A 19,977-nucleotide genomic window follows, 5' to 3' on the forward strand; every position below is an offset into this window, starting at 1 on the left:
CTGCAACCGCAGTGATGATCCCAATAATGGCCATGTGCCATGAGTGGAACAAGTAGATCCTTATCACAAAATATGAGCCATCATCACCTGCTATGCTACCATTACCTTAAAAAATTATCCTTTAAAAATTATAGCTGTGATCATTATATAATGTCTTCATTTATTATCTAGGGTATCAGAAACTGAACACTAGCTAGCTACAAGTAATTTAGAGTTGGGCTGAAAGAGCAGAAATAAGACATCAAAAAGGAAGAAAAAGAGCATTAAATAGGGTAAGAAGAACCCTTAAGAAGGTACGAATAACTCTCAGTTCCACAGTCATGCATTCTGTTAACTTATTTATTTAGCCACCTATTATGTACCCCATATTGCTGGGTGCTGGGATATAATGGTGGGCAAAAAGAGACATGGTCTGGCCTCATGGATCTTTAAAACAGGAAAACAATCACTTGGAATAGAGTAGTAAACAAAATTGGCAAAAATCCCTGCCCTCCCGGATCTTAAATTCTCATTGGGGGTAAGACGGGGGCACGGATGTATCAAATTTGCCTTCTAAAAAGACTACTCTTTCATCTGGCCAGCAAGGCCCACGGCCTTGCTGATCAAAAGAATGTTATGTGCACCTTTGGCACATACGCTTCAAACTGGCAACTTCTCTCGGCTGTATCAGTGTGTCCTGAAGGCTATTAGCTTCCCTGGTGTCCAGACACCGAGAAAACTGGGCACCAGATAACAGTTGGCTGTGGCTGGCAAGCTTTGTGTGTACCAAGCACAATCTTTCACTGAGCACTTCAGTTTCATAAGAACTTCTTTATACACCAGAATTCTCAAAAACATTTCGGCAAGGTTCCCTTTAGTCACTAGAGTACCTTTGAAAGGCCTTCCTAGAAAACATTTCCAAGTTAATCTTGTTCAGCTAGTTGTAGAGTATGAGAATTATTGAATTGTTATAATAGTGTATTATGCATCATTTAACATTAGTATTGAACTTTATTGTGAATATCTTGGTTTCATCAACAGTAAATACTCATTAACAATGGGGAGAAAATACCTACCACTAATTCCAAACTCATGACAAAGAAATAAAATAAGAAAACATCTCGAGATAACAAGATCTAAAAACTGACTACTTCAATTTAATTAGTAAATCATTTTGATATTCATTCATTTATTTTTCATTGAATAGTTACTGAGCACCTAATACGTGCCAGTCACTGTTGCAAGCTTAGATATTGATGAGAAAATACAGAACTCTAATGTTTTGCAGTCTAAGCTATCTTAGAAAAGAAAAATGTCTAATCCAGCTATGATTTTAATAGTAGGTCCACGTGATCATAGCTATAGTCTTAATGACAGACCATTTTTTTTATTTTATAAAGGTTACAGAATTGTACTTTCAAATATAACCAATGTGCCAATAGGCATTTAAAGCTAGGCCCATTACCACTTGATTATTAGAAACAGCCCCAGAACACCAAAGGTAACTTCAATTTAACTGGTATAGCTAAGATGAACTTGCTAACAAAAAAGAGGGCAAAAAATTAAAACAAATCTTTTATTAATAAGTTTATTATATAGTTATTAAATATTAAAATATTAAGCATAAGATGATTTGAAAAGTGATACTATCAGGCAAATTACTCCAAATATATACAACCTGAATTGTGAGAACTGGTTATATGATTTTGTTACAGATTTTCAGACAAGAATAATAAACTACATTTCTGATATAATAAACTGCTATATAAAATTTTACCACAAAACAGATTTGAATTTAGACATATTTCAAATAATATATGTGGACAATCTATAATAAAACAATATGGCCAAAATGTAGACCCTTCTAGAGAAAGCCATTCTTCAGAGACCAAACATCTCAGTTTACTTCAGAAGCTCAAAATTTCTTTTATAGATGTTAAAATACTAGAATAGCATGATATTATCCCATGTGATTTAAATTTTCCATACACTGTAACTAATCTTATTTATTGTTCAATGATTATATTAGTGCTGGATTGAAAAGTTACTTCTTAAGATTGTTGGTCTTTCAAAAAAGTTTGTAAGAGGCTACAGACCTTAATTCATTTTCTCCATTAATGGACAATGTTGTTCCCCTAATAAATGGTTAATGAAAAGAACAATCAAATTTTAAGAAACCAAGTTGGTCTTCAAACCAAAAGGTCTTCTCTAGAAGGATCCTGCCTGTGTAAAATAGCCTCACTCTGCTCAAGTTGAAACACTCTGTAGCTTAAATTGCAGGTCTTAGATCAATGTTACTCAGATTTTTCAGGGATTGAGCAAAAACCACCATCTAGATGGTACGTTATATTAATCAAGGTGATAAGAAGTCTGAAAAATCCTTAACCTTTTAAACATGTCTATGACATCTCTGGCATTTTAACTATCCTAAAATGTTCCAAAATAGAAGTTGAAGATTGTCACCTACAATCAGCAGGATCATTTTAAGAGGTGACTCCAAAGTTCAACCCAATTCAGGCCACATAGTTCTCTTGAGATTAAAAACTCATTGAATGGAAAAATAAATCTCAAATGCTGTGATCAGAAGGAATAAATTCTGAGAGACATACAAATAAAAAGGAAGGGTAGAAGGGATTGTTCCATTGTAATCTCTATCATTCTTTCATAAATGAGCCAATAAAATCGAGGCTATTCAACAAACTCATGTAATTCATAATATTAAGTCTTTTTTTTTTTAACTCTAATAACTTGGGTTGTGTGTTCACACATATATCACACAAAAAGAACTGAAGACAAACAGAATTTTCTTCTCACAGCTGATACGAAGTTCAATTCAGCTAGTCAAACACATCCAAAGGGCATACTGGGCAGGCACCAAAGCCTCACTAAAAGGAATACGTGGGTCAGCCTAAGTATAACAGTTCATCCACTGTAGTCACAGCCATTATTCACAGCCAGTGAGCCTGAGGGTCAATCCCTCCCACTGACATGCCAACAGCAATCAAGGCTCAACTACAACAATAGGGCACACACAACCTATACAAGGAAAATGCCTGGACCACCAGCTCATGTGATCAGAGAGACTGTGCCACTTGACCCCACAGGACACCTAACTACATAAGGGCACTCTGCCAAAATCGGGAGATGTAGCAGATTTACCTAATTCATAGAAACAAACACAAGGAGTTGGCAAAAATGAGGAAACAAACATGTCCTAAATGAAAGAACAGGACAAAACTCCAGAAAAAGAATTAAATGAAATGGAGACAAGCAATCTACCAGATGCAGAGTTTACAACATTGATTATAAGGATGCTCAATGAACTTCAAGGAAGAGTAGATTAACTCAGTAAGAAATTTCACAAACACATAGGAAATATAAAAATGAAGATGGGAAATATAAAAATGGAGATAGAAAACATACAAAAAAGTGAGAAATGAAGAATACAATAACTGAAATGAAGAATGCATTATAGAGAATCAGCAGTAGATTACATGAAGCAGAGGCTCAGAATCGCAATTTGGAAGACAAGGTAGCACAAAACACTCAATAAGAATAGCAAAAAGGAAAAAAAAAAAAAGAAATGAAGATAGCTTAAGGGGCCTCAGGACAACATCAAGTGTACCAATATTTGCATCATAGGGGTACGAGAAGGAGAAAAGAGACAGCAAGGGTTTTTAAACCTATTTGAAGAAATAATGATGGAAAACTTCCCTAACCCGGCGAAGGGAATAGACATACAAATCCAGAAAGTACAGAGTGTCCCAAATAAAATGAACCGAAAGCGGCCCACACCAAGACACATCATAACTAAAATGCCAAAAATTAATGACAAAGAAATAATCTTAAAAGCAGCAAGAGAAAAGCAGTTAGTTACCTACAAGGGAGCTCCCACAAGACTGTCAGCTGATTTCTCAACAGAAACTTCGCAAGCCAGAGATTGGCACAAAACATTCAAAGTGATAAAAAGCAAGGATCTACAACCAAGGTAACTCTACCCAGTAAGGCTATCACTTAGAATCGAAGGAGAGATAAAGAGCTTTCCAGACAAGAAAAAAGCTACAGGAGTTCATCACCACCAAACCAGTATTATAAGAAACATTAAAGAGGTGTGGGGGAGTAGGAAAGATAAAAAATATGTATAATAAAATGGCAATAATTATATACGTATCAATAATTACTTTAAATGTAAACAGATTAAATGCTCCAATCAAAAGACATAACGTGGCTAAATAGATAAGATAGTAAGACCCATACATATGATGCCTACGAGAGACCCACTGCAGATTGAAAGACACCCACAGACTGAAAGTAAAGGGATGAAAAAAGAGATTTCATTAAAATGGAAACAAAATATTAAAAAGCTGGGGTAGTAATACTTAGACAAAATAGACTTTAAAACAAAGGCTATAACAAGAGACAAAGAAGGACATTTCATAATGATAGAGGGATCTATCCAACAAGAGGATATAACACTTGTAAACATTTATACACCCAACATAAAAGCTCCTAAATAAAGGAAATATTGACAAACATAAATGGAGAGATCGACAGTAATACAGTAATAATACAGGCCTTTAACGTCCCATTGGCATCAATGGATGGGTCATCGAGACAGAAAATCATCAAGGAAACAGTGGCTTTACATGACCCATTAGACCAACCACCTGGTCTAGTTGATATTTGTAGCACATTTCACCTCAAAGTAGCAGAATATACATTCCTTTCAAGTGCACATGGAACATTTTCCAGGACAGACCACATGTTAGGGCACAAAATAAGTCTCAACAAATTTAAAAAGCGTGAAGTCATATCAAGCATCTTCTCCAATCACAATGGTATGGAAACTAGAAATCAATTACAAGAAGAAAACTGAAAAAACACACAAACACATGGAGGCTAAATAACATGCTACCAAACAACAAATGGGTCAACAATGAGATTAACATCACTACTTAGGAGACCAACAGCCATCTCAAACTTATCATATCCTAAAATCAAGACCTCCTGTCTCCCCTTTCAAATCTATTCTTCTCATAGTCCTCGTCTCATTAAATGACAATTTCATCTTTACTCCTGTACATGCCAATAACTTTGAAATCATCACAACTCTCCTCTTGCTCTCACAATCTACATCTAATCCTTCAGCAAATCTTGTTGACTATCTTCAAATTATATCCAGAATCCGACCAGATCTCCCCAAAGCAACCAATTCCACCTTGATCATAGTCAACATCAACTCTCACCAAGATCACTATAGTAGTTCTGACTGGTTTTCCTGCTTCCTCTCTTGCCTACGCAGAGTCAGTTCTCAGTTTGATCCTTTTATAACCTATGTCATATCATCTCTCTGCTCAACACTCTCCATATGCTTCCCATCTCGGTCACACAAAAGCCTAATTCTTACGGTGGCCCACAAGACCCTTCACAAATTATCCCCCACCCATCCACCCAAAACCAGCACATCCTAACACCCTTCCCTACTTTGTTTTTCCTATAGTACTTAACGTTTGACATACCTATATATTTTACTTACTTAGAATATAGGCATCTTCAATCCAGGGACTTTGTTTTATTCACTGCTATGAATCTAGAAGCCCAGAACAGAGGTTGGTACAATATAGGTATTTATTAAATTGACAAATTAATTTTATAGTTCTGACAACTATAAAATAGTGTTACTGCAGTGAGATAAGAAACCGAAAGCAGAGAAACCTGACACTTTAGTTAGCCTACGCGAGTTCCATCACAGCAAATATAAATCTTCTATCAGACTTTTAAAAATACTGACAATAGAAAAAAAAAAAATACTGACAATAGACTAAGGGGAACCACGAGTACATGAAGACCCTCGCGGGACCTTTTCAGCGGCATCCAGGCCCTGGTTCCTCTTGATTGTGTAAGGGAACGTACCTCATGATATGTGCTTCTGAAAAGTAGTGTTGATCTGTTCATATTTGTTCAGCCTCATACCAATTCTGAATTTTCTTTGCTTAAAGCTGATGTCACATGTCTCATGTGACTCAACATAAAGCAAACACGAATCCAAAAAAAAGAAGGTAAATGTTCACAAAATGGTATTCCCACTTTGAAGTGGGGATATGAAGCATCGTTTGACACAGTTGAGCTCATTATTTACTGAGATGGGGCTCTAACAAAACATTCTTAATAATTAGAAAGGCTTTCAGGAAGCAGTTTTTCAATAGGGCACACATTGTTAACTTTTAATTAAGAGTCCTGGACTAAATATCACACTTGACTCCTCCAAACACTTAAGTTTAAAAAAAAACAAACAAAAAAAGCAAGTACAACAGAATCAACAAATCTTCACAAAATTAGTCCTCAACCAAGTGTCCCAGTATGAATGAGTGGAAGCCTTAGAGTCAATCATATAATGTTTAATAACATTTTCCAACCCCTGTTGGTAAGAGTTAATTTCACAAGCTTTGGAAGGTCAAACTGGAAAATATTCATGGACTTCAGGAATACTTTTACTTTCTCAAATACCAACCACCAGTAGGACAGGGAAACATTAGAACACTAAAATTTTAAGTTTCTAACAAATCCATTCTGAAATAACTCTTATAGAAAATACTAAACGATTCACTTAATTTCATTCACTTTGTTTTTTCTTAAGGTGGGTGCAGCTCACAGAGGCCTATACTGGGATCAAACCGACAACCTTGGTGTTCTTAGCACCACATCCACTTTTTCCTCACTTTTAATACTGGAATAACTATACTACAAAATGTAAATTCTTAAGTACATAATGTCACACACTTATGGGGGGGAATGTTTGCGGAGTGTAAAGTCTCAAGGGGGTTGTGATCATGAAGCAGCATTATTACAAGAGCAGCACTCTACGAATTCCTATTATGCCAAACAAAGCACCAAAAAAAAAAAAAATTAGTATTTCTCATCCTAAACAAAAAACAAAGGCACATTTTTTTCTTAAAAAAAAAAGGCACATACAAAAATAGATCCTAAAACTCCAAAAATTACAGTTATCTCCCATTGCCATTAAAAGAATTCAAGCTAATTATTTTGGGAGTGGGGCTGGAATAACTAAAGTGAGCACCCTAACGTGGGGGGGAGGGCACTGTTCCTAAGCACACTAAAGTGGGCAAAGTTAGTCTGGACCACCTTTTGTTTCATCTTTGCCCCCTCTGAGAACAATAACTTAGCCACACACATACCCCCTCCAAAAACAGACAAAAATCAACACGTAAGGGCTATCTTCATTCCTTAAGACGAAGATTCAAATCCCCAGCTATACAAACCTCACTTGTTAGTAAGTAACTTATATGGGAGGGGGAAACAAAGCAAATTTGTTTTTGCTTTATAAACAATCTACATTTGCTTGACTTATTAACTCCCTAGAGCTAATAGTTTCTTTAAATATTAATTTGAACATTTCAAACATTGATGATATTCACTATGTTCACATTGCTTTTTCTGGGTTTATCCTTCTTGTCCCTCTCTCACCTACACACATCTGTGTTCTTCCCTGGCCGAGGAGTTTCATCCACATAAATAATGGACCAAAGTAAAACACTCTTACATGGGAGCATTAAGACAGGCTCACTCACTGCCTAATCCAAGTCAACCAGGAGAACTGGTTCTTTAGAGATATAAAGAGCAATTTAGGCAGGATCTTGAAGGTCCAAGGACTTCAACAAAAAGAGAATTAGGGAGGAGTATTCTCAACAAATGGAATAGCAAAAGCAGAAATTCAAAAATGTGAAACCAACTGAAGGAGGAGGACAAAAAAAGAAGAAGCTTGGTGGAATGTGACGCTGGGAAAGCAGATCCATACCAAAGTATAAGGGCCTTAGCTCTAATTCTTTATTCTACAGGCAATGGAGAACCATCTGATTAGATATTCATGTTAGAAAATCACTGTGTTCTGACAGAAGTGATTATATGTAAGAATACAAGTGATGAGAGGGAGAAAAAAAAAATTCAAAATTAAGGCAGTATCAGAGAATGACAGAATGGGATAAATACCAGATAGCAGCAAATAAATTGTGAATGCATGGTTGAACAAACAAATAAACTGAATACGTTTAATACCTCACTGGGTGTTTCAAACATAATTAAAATAAAAATACTGTATGAAAAATGTAATCCCTTATGTGTAAGTATTATTAATTCACCATTAATTTTATGAGACTGTCTCATAAATCCACTAACTAGCAAATTCAGTATGACAATCATATTTTAAGGTTATTAGTCAGTAACTGGATTTTTCTGATTGTTACAGCAACTGGATTTTTCTGATTGTTACAATCTGTTGGACTGTAACTATCCCTCAAATCTGATACGTATATTCATTGCTTGCCATCCAACATAGCATTTCACACAAATGTGTTGGATAAATAAAATTAAGGAAATAGAGTACCATAATAAATTCTCAAGACATGATTAAAAAAATAATTTTACCAAATAGTTGGTAAAGGATAGGTGAGTCAAAATTTTCTTAAAGTAGATTTCAGTAAAAAGTGGATTTATAAGTAACCATATATATCACTATTATGGGGATTTCTCTGAGTGGAAAAGTCAGCTTGGACTTTTGATTTTTCACAGCAAGACTTCAGACAAACACAATTTATGTGGTACTATTATCCCTTATTTAAAAAAAGTGTTTCATAAAAACATAATGGTTTTGTCAAGGCATTTAAAAAGTTAACCAAATAGCTAACTTTTCACAAACAAAAATAATCACTGTAAAATGTAAAATAGTGATTATATGATTCAAAGCTTCATACATCTTCCCAGCTCATAAAGCATGACATCGCAAAGGAATGCTATTTATAGGATTAAAGGGCTTCAGTTTTCCTAAACAGAGTTGGAAGTAAGCAAACTGTTTTGATTTGTTTTTTAAGTAGATCTTACAATGAAAACCTTCTCCCCTACTGCACTTTGGGCATTTTGCCTTTATTCCTAACCACCAATGTAGCTATGAATGGTTTCTTTTAAAGCTGCTGCTTTCAACCTACATCAAAATCCAATCTTGAGTTTTTACAGCACCAACTTTATTTATAAAGTCCCTAGCTAAGGTCAATTGAATCCAAAATCCGAGAGTAGTTCAAGCACTCAGTTACTATATTTATAATCTCATACATGTTTTGGACTTAATTACACAGTGATTATTCAACAATTAAAATTCAACTCAGCTACAATTCGGTCTCAGTTCACAAGAATTACCATCCTAGAATAGAATCCATTAGAACTATTGAGTACTCTTCATGAAGGAAGAATTTCTTCACACTCATGGTTTGAGCCTGCTTTTCTTCCTTCAGTTTAGTTGTTCATTAAAGTAGTATGAGGTAAAATTTCTTAACAATTTACATTCAACACTGATAGTGTTTTACGAAGATATACTTTACATTAAATATTTCATTAAAGTAATATAAGAACAAGGTTTGTTAGGCCAAATATACTACTAAAAAAAGGTTTACATAAGCAACAATGGGGGTTGGGGGTCGCCTCACGCTTTGCATGGTTGCTCTCTAGGCCTGCTGGCCAGCTGCCATTCTGGCACTTCCTTTCACGGCTCTCTCCTGGATGTATACTGGAGTCCTTTTATGTCACAAAATGTCTTTATTCTACCTTCGTTAATTCTAGGTTGAAAGCCATTTTTCTTAAGGATTTTAAAGGTATGACAAGTATTTTGGTGTCCAGAACTACCATGCCTTTCAGATTCTGATCATTTTATACTCCGTCTTTGTTTCTCGCCTCTAAGCTACACGCAAAAAGGATCTTGACTTAATGGGTGCTCTAAACTTCCACAATAACATGGCTAACTGTGCTGTGCTTGAATTCATTGTGTTACACACACTAAGAGTACATTCAGTCTGGAGGCACAAGTCATACACAGCTGAGAAATATTCTCATATCATTTCTATTATTTCTTTTAAAATGTCTTCCCTGTCCTTTGTTCTCTCTTTCTAAGAGTTCTGTAATTTCGGGTCTCTGGCAAGACAGTTAAGGAACTGGAGGTCTAACCTCCTCACATACAGCCTTTCAACGAACCCCACTGTCTTTAGCCCTGAGTCTTCACCCCCACCTTCCTGTAGTACTAAAATCTCTAAAACCTAAGCCTCTGATCTCCTCTGGTTGGTTTTCCCCTCTGCAATAACTTAAATGTACATTCCTCTGCTTAACCAAGTCAGATGGTACTCCTCTATTCAAATCTGCTGAAATCCTTTATCTACTATTACCTTCTTTTAATCTCTATCCCCTTGTAAATTTATACCTTTTTAAAAAAATTCCTGCACTATCATTTTAATAAAGTATCAGAAGAGGAAGAACAGATAAATGTATGCAAACAGGAAATGCATATTTAACAAGGAAAGACATTTTTATAGAATAATTCACTTTTATTTTATATTTTATTTTATATTTTATTTTATATTTAATAATTCACTGTTATTTTCATCATTGCATTGGGAATGTTTAATGAAGCTTATTAATCCAAAAATATCACATATGAACTTTTAATCATTGCTCTTTAATAAGCCTCAATACTTTATTAACACAGTTATTCCTTAATTAAGAGTTTTTAAACTTAATATTTAGAAGTTTGCCATAAAATGCATTTCAGGTTAAGTGAATTATGTTCTCTGATTTGTATTCTAACTTTTAATATAAAATTGGAAATGGTTCCCTCAGAGGAAAAAGGTTTAACCCTAGGGTAGAGTAAAATCATTTACAATCTTTTAAATTTTAAAATCATCATAAAAAGAAAATAAATTTCACAGAAATGTTAACAGAAATACTCAAATGCATATAATAGATGAGAAAACACAATAAGGGAAAAATATAAGTACCCAAAGCAGAACCCTTACTACTGCTCATCATTCTTCACTTATTTTATCCACCACATGGCCACAATCCCACAAAAGGCCTACAACATCAGTGTTTTTACTTTATTTCAATACTGGCAACTCTTACATTCTAAATGAAGAGTCTACAGCTGAATAAAAACAGATGTAGAAATATCCAAGAAACTTCATAGAAGCTCTACCACTTTGATAAGCTTGATAGAAAACACCTGTTATGTTTTGGAATAATGACAAAAATACATTTTGGGGATCCTAATTTCTGGGGCACAAATTCTCCTCTTTAAACTTTGCAGAAAATAATTATACAGTCCAATTTGTCTTCAAATAATCTAATATTTTGTTTACAAATATTGATAATCCATATTATTTATCATCCAGGGTACCTCATTTAACATCTAAAAAGCAAAATCACTTAAAACATGCTAGATTGGATCAAGCCGTGAAATAAATCCACCTTAACCCCAAACTTAGAGCCAAATAACAACAGTGACAGGTATACAAACTCTTCAAAAGAATATCAGAATTTGGCTATTTTTACAATCTGAACAATCAATGAACCATGCTGTTGTATTCATTTCCAAATACAAAAACAAAGGTCAGGAATAGTTAAGTGACTCATCCACAGACACATAACACAGAGCACTAAGACAAGGCTCTCCTTTGTCATCTATTTGCTTTCAATTAAACTGTGCCAACACTTCTACATTCTTTTTAAAATTTGCTTCTATCAGAGCTCCCTGCTAGAAATATTATGCTAGACGAAAATTCTGCATTTTAATATGTATTACATAACATCCCATTTTTGTCCCCCAAAAAAGGATTCAAGTATGCACTACAATTTATACTGCTGAAAGCCATTCAGACATAATTAGCTGTTCGTGGGGCTCAAAAGAAATCTTTTAAAATGTTCAACCCAAATGCTTCTGTTTTACAAGTATTCAAAGAGATTCTTGTAAAAGATCAAAGTGGAAATATTTTTTTTCATTCTTAAATCAGCTGAAAAATCAGTCTCCTTGATAGAATACCTTTTACTAATGGAATAAGCTCAAGAGGAAAGGCTCTTAGCAGAATCTTTGTTTTATTACTGAAGTCCCAAAATTTGTTATCACTTAGCATAGCACATCTTACTACATTTTGAGCACAAACTATTATAATTTTAATAATTTTCAGGTACATAATCAGGCTTCACAGCAATTACAATTTAATCACAGCATTAACAGGTTCATAAACATTATACACACTAAGTTCATTAATCCTTTAAAACATTAAATCTTACCTAGAAAAATCCACAACTGAGCCACAAATCAAAATAAGAAATTCAACACTCCAAAATTTTCTAATTGCATCAATTATTTTTCACAATTAAAAATATAGCTATTGTGCTACTGTAGGGGGAAAATAAATCTAGTAATGAAAAACGTCCCAACAGCTACATAATTGTATCTGAACTTAATTTATAATTTACTCATAACCACACAAAAATGCCAGAAACTTATACACCAGTGAACTCCTATAAAAATTAATGGGATCAAGTATCCAATCTTGTAATCTGAAAAATGCAAATTAAAATGAGATTTTGCCTACAGAATTAGAAAAAACTTACTGTAATAACCAACACTAAAGAAGTTACAATGGACCTTATATCTCTCTAAGCATTGTTGTGAAAAATGTAAACTGGTACTATAATTTTGAAAAGCAACATGGTTATATGCATATGTTAAGAGTCTTAAGAATGTTTAGATTTGTTGATCTATTATTCTTATTTCTAGGCAACTATACTTAAGAAAATAATCAGAAGTCCACCTGAAGTGGGACTTAAAAAAAAAAAAAGGAAAAGGAAAAGAGGAGAAAAAGAAGAAAACAAACAGAAAAATTTAAAAACTTAGAAACAAGCTAAATGTTTAATACTAAAGAATAATTAACTAAATAATTGTACTGTATAATTAAGAACTTAAGGAGTCAACAACCACGGGTTTGATTATTCAGTAAGAGCTACTCTGCAAAAACTTCGCATATACTGGTGATATATAAGGGGGTAATACCTACTTAAAATTTATTGTGAAGATTAAATGAAATACCATATATCTCAACAATTCTAATATGCACTCTTTTCACATGTTAACATATTTAAAACTAGGATGCATTTAGTAATCAATGGTGTGTCATTACTTACGTGTTTTGTTTTTCTTTTTTCAGCAGTGTGTGTGGTATGTGCCACTGATTTGGCTGCAGCTCCTGGCAACCCTATGAATGAGCGGTGTCCACAGTGTCCTGTCCTCACAGCCCTATGAGCTCCTGTAGACTCATGCCTATGGCTTCTTTTATGGAATCAACCTATCTCATATTTGGTCTTCCTTTCTTCCTGCTGCATTCTATTTTTCCCAACATTACTGTCTTTTACAAAGCACCTCGCTTCTCATGATATGCCCAAAATAGGACTTCAGTTTTGTCATTTTTGCCTCCAGCAATGCTTTGCATTGTTTCAGACTTAATTTACTCTCGGACGCACTTGTTCATTTTTCTAGTGGTCCAGGGTATGCAAAAAGTTCTCCATCAGCATCATATTTTAAATGAGCCCATTTTTTTTTCCTATCAGCCTACTTCACTGCCCAACTTTTGCATCCGTACATAGCAATTGAGGAGATGAGGGTATGGATGGCCTTAGCCTTGGTCTCTAATGACACATCTTTGCTCTTGATGATCTTTCCTAATTCTCTATTGCTGCCCTTCCAAGTCATAGCTTTCTCTTGATGTCTTGGCTGCAGTCTCTACTTGAATTAATGTCTGAACCATGATAAGCAAAATTTTTTAAACAATTTCAACGTCTTCATTCTCTAAGCTGTGTATTTCTTCCATAGTCATGATTTTTGTCTTCTTCATGCTCAAATGTAGCTCTGCTTTGTCACTTTTCTTTGTTTGCTTTCAACAAAAGTTTCAAATCAGTGCTTCTTTCTGCCAGTAAAATGGCGTCATCTGCCTATCTTAAGTTATTCATATTCTATAAATTTTCACTCCTCCTTCCTCTGAATGTAGTTCAGCTTTCCGTATAGTATGTTCTTCATGCATATTAAACATATAGGCAGATAAAATGCACCCTGGTCTGACACCTTCACCGACAGGAAGCCAGTTTGTCTCTCCATATTCTGGCCTTACAGTGGCTTCCTGTCCACCAAACAGGTTACAATCAAGTGCTGAAGCACAACGTTCTCTTTCAGAGCAACTCATAGCTTTTCATGATCCATGCAGTCAAAGGCTTTACTGCAGTCTGTAAGACATAGATTAACCTTCTTCTGAAATTCTTTGGAGAACGCCAGTATCCAATAAATGTTCATAATTAGATCTCAAGTGCTTCTTCCTCTTCTGAATTCAGCTTGAACATCAGGCATTTCCTGCTCCACACAAAGGGAGGACCTTTTTTGCTGCACCTCAAGCATCACTTAACTTGTATGTAAAATCAGAGCAATGGTCCTAAAAGTTATTGCACTCCTTGGCATCTCCTTTAAGATTGTGATAAAATAATTGTGCACCTTAGAATTAATGGTTACTAGAGTAGAATTCAGAGTCAATGAAACCTGGTAATGGATTAAAGAGCCTGGTACAAGTTTGAAAAACATACCATATTTTGAGATTCGTGACTTAAAACTAGTCATCTATATAGCAAGGGAGTCTACAGCATCTTTCCTCAGTTCATCAGTTGTACCTGCTTTTAACATACAGAGTAAATCTATTACTGATTTTAGTTAAAGTACATATTGCCTATACAGGAACATGGTACTGCCTTAATTTTTTTCATTTGTTTAATAGCATGGCAAATGCTAATTTCTTTACTTTCTCTAGACTCTTCTCGGGTCCACACTTTCCATCCATTTTCAACTACTCCACATTCCCCAAATACTACAGGCTGATCGATCACCACACCTCTGCTCAAATAGCTTCTGCTGACAAAATCATTTCAGAACAGAGTTCTGGCATCTCCTTTCTCCAAGATTTCTTCTGCCTCAGCCCAATCTCTTCCCATGACTCTTTCTCATCTTACTTCCCACTTTATCCTACATACCCTCTTCCAACAAAGCCTGAGAAAATGTTATTACTTGGGTGGTAAACACACAATGGGATTTATAGATGATGTAATACAGAATTGTACACCTGAAATCTATGTAATTTTACTAACAATTGTCACCCCGATAAATTTGAAAAAAAAATTTTTTTTAATGGAAAAAAAATGTTATTACTAATATTTACTTCTGTCCTTCTTACTAAACTCAAGCACCCTGAAGATGGGGATCACTCCCACTCCCTTATGTATCCCCAAGCCAAGGATATAATTTGCATATATCCTTTAGCATGCATCACAGATAACTTGCAGAACTAACTGTATCCTGTATACTCCAGAAATATTCAAATAGGCGTCAGAAACAAATGTTTATACCACAAAAAGAAAACATAGTTCAACTTTCCTTATATATTTCATTAATCAGTATTTTATCAAAAGAAAATGGTTGAGGAATTAATATGACACATCTTATACAGCCTTCATGCAAAGAATTCCACAATTCACCTTGAAGGTAGAGTAACCTTAATAATAAAATTCGTAAATAGTAGATACAAAAATCCTAAACATAATATTAGCAAACCAAGTCCAGTAATGAATTAAAAGTACCAGATATCACAACCATATTTGCTTTATTCCAGGAAATCAACTTTGTTTTAATAGTCAAAAAGATAAATAAATGAAAAGACACTCAGAATTATTATGGATGACAAAGAAACACAGGAAAAGATGTTCAATACTATAAGAGAAATGTACATTGAAACCACAATGAGATACCACTACACATCCACTAGAAAGGCTAACATTTTAGAAACTGACAATACCAAATGCCAGCAAGGAAGCAGAACAACTAAAACTCACATATATTGCTTACCATACTACATGAAATCCTACTCCTAGATATTTACCCAAGAGAAATATCCACACAAGGACTTATATCTGAATGTTTATACCACTTTCTTTCATAATTGCCACAAACTGGAAACAATTCCAATATCCATCAACAGATGAATGGATAAGCAAATATCTATATAGTGTAAGATTCCATTTATGTGAAATGCAGAACAGGTAAAACTAACCTAAAATGACAGAAATCAGATAAGTTCAGGGGCTGAGGAAGGGGAATAGAATAGACTACAAAGGGGAAGGAGGGAAATTTTGGGGGAAACAGAACTATCCTAAATCTCAAACTGTACTTCTAAACAAGTGAATTTTACTTTATGTAAATTATACCTCCATAAACTTGACTTTTAAAAAAATCAATCATTAGAATTCACATTAAAAGTATAAAATTCAACAGTCAACTGTGATTTTTCTTTAAAGACCCTTAGAAAACCAGGAAGGAAGGGTATATTCCTTAATCTGATCTAAATGTCTACAGGAAAAAAAATATCACAATTATCAATAAAGCATAGAAAGCTTCTGCTTTAAAAATAGAAACTAGGTAAGGATGCCTGCTACCACCACTTCAACACTATACTTGAGATCTTAGTTGGTGGGTAAGAAAAAGGAGAAGATTGGAAAGAAAGATAAAACTGTCTTATTTGCAGACATGACTGCATACAAAGAAAACAGTTTTTAAATTTACAGATAAATTATAATAAATGAGTTTAATAAGTGTGGAATATAAGATCAATGTACAGAAATGAATTACATTCCTGTATACCAACAATAAAGAGTTTAAAATATTTTAAATATCATTTACAATAGCATCAAACAATATCAAATACCTAGCAATAAATATAATTTAAAAACATGTGCATCTCCCCAAAGATACTTATTAATTATAAAGCAGAAAACAGTAACTTTACTTGTAAGGAGGCAGACAGCACCTTAACCAATCAAAACTCTGGAGAGCAGACACCCCAGATTCCAAGATGGCGTCAGTTGTACCATTAAAGGAGAAGAAAGTCATGGATGTCAAAATAGGGGAGGTGCCATGGTGGATACTGATACAGGATTTCATCCTTACAGGCACTGTTGGACCATTTCAAAGAGGTATTACAAGTATGTCAATGTGAAGAAAGGGAGCATCTCTGGGATTTCTATGGTACTGACAGCTTATGTGCTTTTCAATTACTGCTGTCCTTACAAGGAACTCAAACATGAGCAGTGACGCAAGTACCACTAAAGAGGGCTCAGCGAGGAGGGCACACTCCGCATTCCTGACCATAACCTTTGCCCAGCACCCCTGAATCCTTTCATATTATAACTAACACCTAATAAAAGATGACTGGTTCTAGGCTGCTTCAAAAAACAAAAAACAAACAAAACTCTGGTCAGTACATCATACTATATCTGTGGTATTCCTGCCAAAATGTATAATCTAAATCTCACCATGAAGAAATATCAAACAAACCCAAATAGAGAGGCTTTATACAACATAACTAGCTTAAATTATTCGAAAATGTGAAGGTCATGAAACACAAAGGAAGATAAGGAACTGTTCTAGGTGATAGGAGACAAAGCAGCATGGCAACTGAAGGCAACACATGACCCTGGATGTACTTTTGCTATGATTATTTGGGACAATTTGTGATTACTGAATAAAATCTGCAAATTTTAAATGATAAGTGTTGCCTGTGATCACGTGGGAGAATTATTTTGTTATTAGGAAATACACACTGAAAGGGTTTAGCTGTAAAGGAGGTGTTAAGTCTGCAACTTAGGTTCAAAAAATTCTAAGTGAGAGAGAGAGGGAGAGGGAGAGGGAGACAGAGGGGGGAGGGAGAGAGGGAGGGAGGGAAGGAGGGAGGGAGAGAGAGAGAGAGAGAGAGAGAGAGAGAGAGAGAGAGAGAGAGAGAGAGAGAATGTGTGTGTGTGTGTGTGTGTGTGTGTGTGTAAAGAGGGAGAAGGATAAAGAAAATGGCAGTAATGTGTTCACTTAAGGAATCTGGGTGAAGGGTACACAGTAATTTTTAGAAAGTACTCTTGCAACTCTTCTGAAAATCTGAAATCAGAGCAAATTAAAAGTTAAAAAGAAAAAATATGTAATGTAAGACTAGAGAGAAAACTATGAAATTATAAATCATTAAGAGAAATTAACAAAGACCTAAGTAAACTAAGCAATACACTGCGATCCTAGATGAGAAAACAATTCTCCCCAAAGTGATCTCTAGGTTCAATGCAATTTCAATTAAAATTACAATAGATTTTCTTTTCAGAACTTGACAAGCTGATTCTAAAATTCATACAGAACTCTTAGGGCCGAGAATAACTAAGGCAATCTCAAAACTAAATGGCAAAATGAGATTTACTATAAAACTACAATAAGTGTGGTAATGGCTCATGAATAGACAAACCAATGAAACAGAATAAAGATTAATACATATGCTAATATACTTGATTTACAACAAAAGTAGCAATGCAGGAGAAAAACTACATTTTCAATAAATGCTACTAGGAAAACTAGTTATACATTCAGAAAAAAATTAAATTTGAGACCTATCTCACATCATACACAAAAATTATACACAGATGGGTTGTAAATCTACATGTGAAAGGCAAATAATAAAGCTTCTGGAAAATTACACAGATTATCTTCATGATCTCATAATAGGGAAGAACTTAAAACAGGGAGTAAAAATTAACCAAAAAGAAAAAGATGCCTAAATCTGACAAATCAAGTATTTGTGTTCTTAATTATTACACCATTACTTTCTCCCAAAGAAGTTACTTTAGCAGAATTTTCAGCTTTTCTTATAATGTTGCTATGACTTTCTACATTAACATGAGAAAGGTGGCTACCCTTCAAAATATTGTGCTTCAAAATATTAACTTGTGGAAAATCACATATGAACCAACGCAACTTCCACCTCATACTGAACTCGTTCCTTTGTTTACCCAGCAAAAAATAGACTGGATTTTTACATTTCTCACTCCCTTTTTCTGAGACGTAGGAGCCCAGTGTATTGTTGGCACTCAATAAAATAATCATTGAATAAATACTAGATGAATACATGAAAATTTACATTTAGTTAATGAAAAATGTTATACATATGACAAATCCATATTTGGAAAGTAAACGTATGCACTGAATGCTAATGCATAATGAATTACAAAGTGACTCCTTACATAATTATACTCGTGCCTCCTCCAGCAGTTCCAAGGATTCACAAATTAAACAAAAATGGCTTTCAGTTTGTCTATGAGCGAATCAAACTACAGCAACAATTTTCAAACTACAGCAAGTCTTCCATCTCAAGCAGACTGGTACTTTATTCCTCTGCTCCGTCCTCTTCCTTTTTCTTTGTCTCCTTAAAGTACAAACTTCTCTTTCACTCTCTTCTGATCCTTACTGCCATGTCCCATGGTCTGTTGGTTTTCCCCAGCCTGATCCGACTATTTCACACCTAATTCTGGCTTTCAACTTCACCTCCATTCTCTGTGCCCAACCATAATTCAAACTTCTCTCCTTAATCCCCAGCCCCTCAAATAAAGTCACCCCCATTCAGGATCTCTCAATCCACTGTTCACACAAAAGGTCTTTCTACCATGATCTTACTGAATGCAAACTCTGATGAACAAGAACGATATTTAAACTTCTTCCCTCTATCCCTTCACCTATAAGCAGTGTTTCCCTGAAAGTAAGACCAGGTCTTATATTAATTTTTACTCTGAAAAATGCATTAGGGCTTATGTTCAGGGGACGTCACCCTGAAAAATCATGCTAGGGCTTATTTTCCGGTTAGGTCTTATTTTCGGGGAATCACGTCATGACATCGCCCTAAAACACAACCTACGTTTTTCCTCTCCCTGACTTAGTTGATTCATAAATGTAAGTAAAATTCAAGTAACTGTGTTTCAATCTAGATGATAATTCCCAACTCTTTCAAAAATGCTGGCAAACACTAAGTGACCAAAAATGACTATAAAAAGTCCTTTACTGTCAAAATAATTGATTTTATGGACCTCTTGACACAGCTCAAGGCCTTGTCTAATTACGTATATGACAGTATTACTGAGGCAAGTAGAATGTTTAAAACAACAATAACAAATGTGATGTCAAATGCTATCTTAGAGTAGAAACTAACCCCTCTGTAAAATATTTCATTATTAAAATAAAGAGCTCCACCCTGTAAGCTGTCATCAAAACACAGG

The 19,977-nt window shown here is 34.7% G+C and overlaps 1 protein-coding gene and 1 pseudogene across 5 annotated transcripts in view; one reads left to right on the forward strand and one right to left on the reverse strand.

Annotated features, from left to right (window-relative positions):
• The window catches only part of MYO6 (myosin VI), a 136,976-nt gene that overhangs the window by 91,930 nt on the left and 25,069 nt on the right, over positions 1–19,977 (reverse strand). The window lies entirely within an intron of this gene.
• Positions 16,755–17,008, forward strand: LOC308494090 (ATP synthase subunit f, mitochondrial-like; annotated as a pseudogene). Its single transcript has one exon. The product of its transcript is annotated as an ATP synthase subunit f, mitochondrial-like (transcript).

Source organism: Rhinolophus hipposideros, assembly GCF_964194185.1.
Source record: "Rhinolophus hipposideros genome assembly, chromosome: 3".
NCBI lineage: Eukaryota > Metazoa > Chordata > Mammalia > Chiroptera > Rhinolophidae > Rhinolophus > Rhinolophus hipposideros.